The sequence below is a fragment of the Lissotriton vulgaris genome, chromosome 7 (assembly GCF_964263255.1).
Source record: "Lissotriton vulgaris chromosome 7, aLisVul1.2, whole genome shotgun sequence".
In the NCBI taxonomy this organism is placed as follows: Eukaryota; Metazoa; Chordata; class Amphibia; order Caudata; family Salamandridae; genus Lissotriton; species Lissotriton vulgaris.
The window spans coordinates 148,804,513-148,812,725 of record NC_141695.1 but is presented as its reverse complement, the minus strand read 5'-3'; positions in this window follow the sequence as shown (position 1 = coordinate 148,812,725).

Below are 8,213 nucleotides of genomic sequence, written 5' to 3'. Positions count from 1 at the left end.
CCTTCCCATCTGTCTATACAGGGTTTTGACTTTTGCAAAGACACAATAGATACAAAATCTGTTGGTAGGAGAAAAGATTAGCAGGTTCGGGGATCTGAGGTCCTGTTTAGAAAATGCCTAATACTATCAAATGATTTTCCTGAACAAAACTTGGCAACAAACTTCTTGTCTTGTTTAGCCAAGATAAAGGCTTGGAACACAACTCGTATTCCCACATTTGCAAGTTTTGAAGATTGCCAACATTTCACATGATACAGTGAGGATACACTAGATGCCATAATACGGAATGGTTCTTACAATTCCATGGTCCCCATTGAGAAGGGATGGTTGGTTTGGCCTATAGATACTAATGGGTACCAATCCAGATTTCTGGGTAATATCAAAGGGTTTAAGATCTATAGAACTGATCAACGATATGTACAATCTGAACACTCGAGGTGGTGACATACATTGTCTGTAAGTTATGCCTTGACTGGCTAAAAACCTCAATACTATCTCAGTTGAAGCAACACTTGTCCCTTCTGTCTAATGACATGGATCACAGGGATCTCTTGCTAGGTCCCTGGAATACACATCAAAAACACTTTGTGTATGAAATATGCAATGAACTGTGGAACATCTCTCAACAGGGAGCTGTTGAACGACTGTGTGAGATTGATAGGATTAATCTAGAAAAAGGCTATGGCAGTGGTTGACAATGGCATGACTACATTATCCTCTATGATATATTCATTGGGCCACATAGTATCCTCTGCAATTGACATTTTACAAGACATGTTTGTTTTCATCATACAATCTAAATGAAAGAAAATATCAATGGCGCAAAGAGGTACTAAATATACCATGATGCACATTGAAAAGTTACACCAATTGCCTCTCACTGTTGCCGAAAGACCTTCCACGATTGAATAATCAATGGCTATATTACCCTACCTGTCACAACATTTCAGTTCCAATATTGTCTACAACATCACCAGGTAGGCAGGTATGAAGTGTTGGATGAAAGAATTGTGCATGGATACTGGAAATTAACTTTCAATTTCAGGCTTTGACTGTGATGACGCTATAAACAGGTCCTTGATTTGCAAGGATATTTCACTTCACTCATGGCTCATGGGGCCATTTAGCCTTTATCAAAAAGTTCTGTATTAACTACGCCAATTGGGCGCAACAGACTACATCCATAACACGATTAGGTACATTTCACCTATTCCAATTTTTGTAGAGCACACTTTGGCATCTACACACATGTGAGTAAGGTGGGGATATTAGTGCACATCCCGTCCTGAAGAAGGAGTCCGTGTGACTCCGAAACATGTTGACGCACTTGAGTGGTTGATGTACCCTAAATAGTACCAACAACCTCGCTTTGCACTTTTTTAACGACACCAGCCGAGGGCTTAATAAAAACTTTTTAGTATTTTTTCTCCTACGAGCCAGGTGTTTTTTAACAATCACTGTCTTTCACCTCACCACTCACATTGAATTCCCTCACACACATCAACACATAGTCCACTTTCAGTGTTCCTACGTAGCCGTGAGTCGCAGCACGCCGCATCCCGTAGAGGGGTGCGAAGACCCCGATGATGAAGCATGACACCAAGGGGCCTGTTGGTGTGTGAGGGGTATTTAAACAACACTGTGTGCTCCCCACCACTGTAGGGATCACTACCACTACAAAGAGTGGATTCCTTTTATTTAATACTGTGGAATGATACCAGGCATCGCTTAACTTATATCCGTTAATTCCATAGTTATCTGTTGTACACGGGTATTGTTTCCACTTTCCTGCACAGTTAAGGAGGCAACACTGTGGCCTTCAATACAGTTTTCAGACATACGCTTTGATTCTCTAATCAAACTGAAAGCCATGCTTTTTCAAAAGGATGTGGCGTGAACATCTGCAAGAGAGACCTGTGATCTCCAGGTTGCGAGGTCCTCATCAGAGATACATGCGCTACTTCATGCTAACATCCCACTACATTTAGGGGAGCTGGTCAATCGTATCTTTAACTTATCTGATACAAAGGGAACAGCATACTTTTTAAATGTATTGGCTCTGGGTTGGTTAGGACCTATCAGATAGGTTTTGGAGTTATACCATCATTCATACACTTAGTACTAGGAAGCAATTTTGGAGGTCTTCCATTTGTTCTGCTACTTGTGGCAAGGTTCTGATTTTAATTTTCCTGCTCAGCAATGGTTGTCCCAGTTCAAACTAGATGGAGACAGCACTGGCCATGCTGCTATGCTGTGAGCGCATGATACAGTGCTTCGGCACACCTCAGCTTAAATAACTGAATTAGCACTGTTTTTTTTGTCATTCAGGCCTGTTTGCCCTCACTTCATACAACTTGTCTCCTGCTGCCTGCTTTTTAGCCATGACCGCATACTGGATATCTGGTTGGATCGCAATTGGTTGCATCATTGGACAATGAGACACTAATACACCCTTGGAAGGCTCATGGGTACAGTTGTCTCAAGCGTTTTCCATTGTTGCTGAACGCATTCTTTGAGGCACCCTGGGATACTTTGGCTCCTAGTGAACTGCATACCGGCTCTGCAGAACACTTACAGGACATAGTCCCTCCATCAGCAGCTGCTGTGGGAACTGGATGGAACCTCCTTTGCTTCATATACCTGCTTTGAGTTGTACCTCTAGAAACGTTGCCTGCAGTTGCCAGTGACAGTAATGTTGGAACTACCACTCTCATCCACAATTGACTTTTATGTTTGGTGGGAAATATTCAGCCTGTTTTTAAAACAAAATAAATCAAAACAATGTTGTTATGCTTTATTCTAGGCACGATGGAATTTTGAGTACATGGGGTTTTAAACAGTATGATGGCTTTTATGACTATCTTAAAGGGGCATTTGCTTTGAAAGGTTTTAGGCTTTTATGGTTTGCCTTTCTATATGGCCTTTTTTAGATAGATTTTTTAGGTCGAACCTTGGGATGAGGAGTGGGTGTTATGTGCCCCTACAGCAATGCTGCACATTTTCATTCATTGCCCTCCTTTCTGCATAATAACATTATTGCTGTGATCAGTTGCACATATTCATTTGCCTGCCTATGTTAGATTAGTGTCTCTGAAACTGCTTTGCTTATACATCTGGCTGCATGTAACATTATCATGATGCCTCGAACACTGAGTGCAAGGCTTTTACTCACGATGTACAAGTTCTGTTCTATCGTCATCCATGGGGCAACAGGGCTATCCACATATCCGTAACAGTGCTAATCTGCGTGTACATCACAAGGATGCTTTTTATTATAAATAAAAAAAGCATTTTAAGGGGTTAGCAGAGAATACACTTCTGCTGACATTGAAATCTCCTGCATGCTGAGACTTCACTAAGCAGCTGTCTAACACCTATGTGAGGGGTGTCCAGCCTGTGACCAAGACAGGGTCCTACATTCTTTACCACCAGGCAATGGGGTTGGATAATCTTGTAGGGGAAATCTTGGCTCGATAACTACATACACTCTAGACCTACACAGAATAGGGATTGCATAATAGGAGTACGCCTGATTACTTCCTTGTTTTATATGCCTGCATATATACACTGTTTTAGCACCACTGTGGAACTACATCTGCTATTTACTCTTTTGGTGCTTGTTATCATTGTTTGCTTCTGATTATCATAGCACCTGTAGTCTATACAAGAACAACATTGGTTCAATAAATATAATGTAAACATCCCACTGTGTATTCTGTAGATGTTTTCTCTGAGACCAAGAGTGCACGAGTGACTGAGAGAAGAGGGGTCAGGGTTGACATTTCAGCCGTTCCCAGAAACCATTTGCTCCTTTTTTCAGTTAGGGGGGTTTATGGTGGCACTGTGAACTAGCTGGTCTCTAGTCTAACTAGTCTACAGGGGTGCATGAAATCAGTCTAGGCACCTAACCTAAAGTTTGTGTTGTAGACAAATGTGTAGGTCCCACAAATTAGTGGGCTCTTCATAACAACACTACAGTACTCTATACAGCTTAACTATACAACACTCTACTACATTGTATGCCACTCCCCAACACTGTACTCCTGTCTATACCCCTTCAATCAGCTATGTAACACTGTACTACAATTTATGCCACTGTACAAAACTCTACGATACTCCAGCTCACCATACAATGTGTTACGTAACTCTTTGTATGCCACTACACTCTACTTTACTCCCCTCTTCTGTGACATTGTACTCCACTCTACTCCACTACTCCACTGTATGCCAGTCCACTCCATGCCACTCAATGCCATTGTACTTTATAGCATAGTATGCCATGCCACTTTAGTCTACGACACTGCACTCTAAACTACCCCACTCGAAACTACCCCACTCCAGTGTATTCCACTCCACTATACTCCACTCTACTACACGTTATCCCATTGTACACCAATGTACTATACTCCTCTCTATGTCGCTCCTCTGTCCAACACTTAACTCCACTTTATGCAATTTGACTGTCGAACACTGTATTACACTCCATGCCACTCTATGACACTCTACTCCATTTTATGCCTATCCACTATACACCATTGTACTATGCCGTATGACACTTGACTCATCTTCCCTCTATGATATGCCACTTCACTATATGAAACAATACTTCACCCTATGAAACTCTCCTCCATTGTACTCTACGACACTACACTTCATGTTAGCAGATTTAAAATGCTGATTTGACTTGGCAGAATAACTCCATCGCCTAGCCAAATACTCTCATTTTATTACATATAAGCCACCCCTAAGGCTGGCCATAGACAGCCTATAAGGCAGAGTGCATTGTAGGTATAAAGTTGGACCCCTGAATTCATTTTTCACTACTGTGAGGCCTACTTCTCCCATGGGATAACATTGGGCTACCTTGTTACATTTAATAAGCGCTATCATTTTATAGGGAACGTGTCAAAAATTCATGTTTGGTATCTGAGGAATTGTGTAATTTAAAATCCTCTTTAATGGTAAAGTCAGATTTCAAGTCAGAATTTTGAAAAAATCCACTTTCAGAAAGTTGCGATTTTCCTTTCCCTACTGTTGCATTTGCAGGAGTGAGAATAGTGATTTATACCCCATGGCTATTCAACACTTCCTCTACTGTTGCACTTCCACTTGCAGGAGTGTGAATAGAAATTATCTCCCCTCTGGTATCCTACACAATCCCTACTGTTGCACTCATTGGAGTGGGAATAGTAAACTATTAACCTCTGCTATCCAACACTTTCCCTACTGTTGCACTCATTCAGGTGGGAACAGTAATTTGTACCCTTTCTCTATCCAACACTTTCCCTACTGTTGCACTCGCTGGAGTGGGAATAGTAATTTTTACCCCTAGGCTATCCAACACTTTTCCTACTGCTGCACTCGCTGGAGTGGGAAGAGTAATTTATATCCCTCCGCTTTCCAAACTTTTTTGCTACTGTTGCACTTGCTGGAGTGGGAATAGTACTTTTTTCCCCTCCGCTATCCTACACTTTCCCTACTGTTGCACTCATTGGAGTGGGAATAGTAAATCATTCCCCTCCGCTATCCAACACTTTCCCTACTGTTGCACTCGCTGGAGTTGGAATAGTAATGTTTTAACCCTCTGCTATCCAACACTTTCCCTACTGTTGCACTCGCTGGAGTGGGAATAGTAAATTATTCCCCTCCGCTATCCAATACTTTTCCTACTGTTGCACTCGCTGGAGTGGGAATAGTAAATTATTCCCGCTATCCAATACTTCGCCAATTGTTTCACACGCTAGAGTGGAAATAGTAATATTTCTACCTGGGTATCAAACTCACTCAGAATATGAGTTGGGCCTCACAATTGGCTAAAGCACAGTTAACCCAGATCGAAGCTGGCTCTATCATTAGAAAGTTACAACACTAAAGCCCTAGGCGCAACCCTATATGGTGCAGAGTTCTGGGGATGTTCCAACTGCAATAACTTTCTAACCACTGAACATAACTTTTTTAGATCTTTAGTGAACCTTCCAGTGTCTACTCTGATGAGTCCTCTCTATCTAGATCTTGGCCAGGAGAGGGTGTCACACAAAATGGGTCTGTGGATACTTATGTTCTGGCACCGGTTGTGGACCTCTGAAGCTCTTGCCCCTTATAGGGTGGGGCTTTGGGAGGTAATAACAGTATACTGTGTGGACAGGATCCCCTTGATGCTCACAGTCAAGAATTTGTTGGGTAAGTTAGGACTGGCTGTCCATTGGAGTGACCCAAAAACCTTGAGTTAGACAAATAAATCTAGTCTTAAAGCTGTGTATTGGAGTTTTATCTAAACTAACCTGATAATGAATTGCAAGGGATCACTTTTGATTGATTTTATGAATTTTAAACAGACTGTGCTATTTGAGCCCACACTGGATGAAATAGAACCTCCTCTAACGAGGAAACTGTACCTACAGTTTAGGTTGGTTTTCTACTCTTTAATTACTGCAGAAGAAATTGTAGCAAAGTGGGGAGAGCGCTGAAGAACGTTGCACCTGTTGTCAAGGGATCACTGAGACACCTGAAAATGTTCTATTCTTCTGCCCCTATACTCCTGATCCCGACTTAAATGGATTGTCCCCCTCTGTAGAAATCTAGGAGTAAGGAGACACAAGTGTGTATATTTAATAATGAAGACAAACACAATGCGTATAATTGTATTTTGTATAGCAACGTTTTTAATGGCAGCATGGATCAGTCCTACTAAGTATTCCTCCGAAAGTTTTAAGGGTGTAGTTTTTATGAAATAGCACACAGATTTTTACATTTGTAATACATTTACAAATGTAGTTTTAGCATTTAACAGTTTCTCCTAAGGAAACCTGTGAAGTTTGTAACTGTAAATAATGATGTAATCCTTACCATTATGCTGCTACTATATGGAACTTTTTCCCTTTTGCACAAACACCAATGCACTTTGACTGAACTGTCTTGCTGTCATTGTAAATAGGCTGTGACTGTTTATTTATATTTAAATGTCTCATTTGTATTTTACGTTTGTAATTGTCTTGTTTTATGGTGTACTTTTATGATCCGCAGAGGTCGAAATAAAGTCTTTTGATTGATTGATAGTATATATAGATATATATACACACACCTTTATTTTTTTTAGAATTTCCTAATATTTTATAATTAATTACAAATATTATTGATGTATTATTTTTGAGTAAATATATATTACATTTTACATATGTAGGTTTAATTTATTTTTAAATTACATTTCTTACTTATAATTGTTCAAATTTACAAATAAATCGAAATATTTTTTGTTAAGTAAAATATATTATTTATTTTATTTTACATTATTTTATATACAATACTTTGTACTTCGATATTTTTAACAACAATATTTTTTTGTTGATATTTTGTTCTTACTATTATGAAGATAGAGATGATATTTATGTCCCGATAATTCTGTAAGTCGATATTAGTCTTGTCGATATTCTGTCAGTGATTCATTATTTGGTGCCCGAATTAATGAATGAATGAATAGTATACTTATAGATTGCACTGCCACTCCCAAAAGAGCTTCCTGGTGGGAAGTAAGGCCTGCATGATGTTCATGCCTCACATAAATGGGTTAAGTTGGCAGACATACTTTGTGTATTCCTCCTAGAAAGTATCACAAAGTAGAGTCTGGGCAATGACAGGATGGGCCATCTCTGACTTGATTTTGAGTGTAGCAGAATTTTTCCCCTACAAACAAGCAGTATTTTCTTATAAATCATCCTCCTTTAAGTTAAAAACGGTGCAGCTTTGTCATTTGTTAACTTTAAAATTATTTAACGCAATGTTTTAAAACTGGATAGGTGTTGGTACTCTTTGTTCTAAATAACAACCGACAAGTATCACAAAATATTGAATGTAAACTCACATGCAGAAAACTGTTAGTGAGGTGCTTGTAACCCAGTGCTCTATGAGTTCTTGCAGTGCTATAGCTACCATTGATTCAGCAAGTGAAGGCATAAAGGTTGCCAACTGAACACAATGATGCTTTACTTTTAGTGATGACTGGTGGCAGAAGGCCCATTATCATTCCCTAGATTTGGGCACAATGCCACTGTTCTACACCAAAGATCTAAATTTGGAGGAGCAATGACAGACAGCCAGTACCTCACAGTAGAGTGACTTGTCTTGAGTATTCTAAGTGCTTTGTGCTTTAATGAAACCAACCAAGGCCCAGCACTGTACTAAAAGCTTAAAGAATTATTTGTAAATATTGTGATATT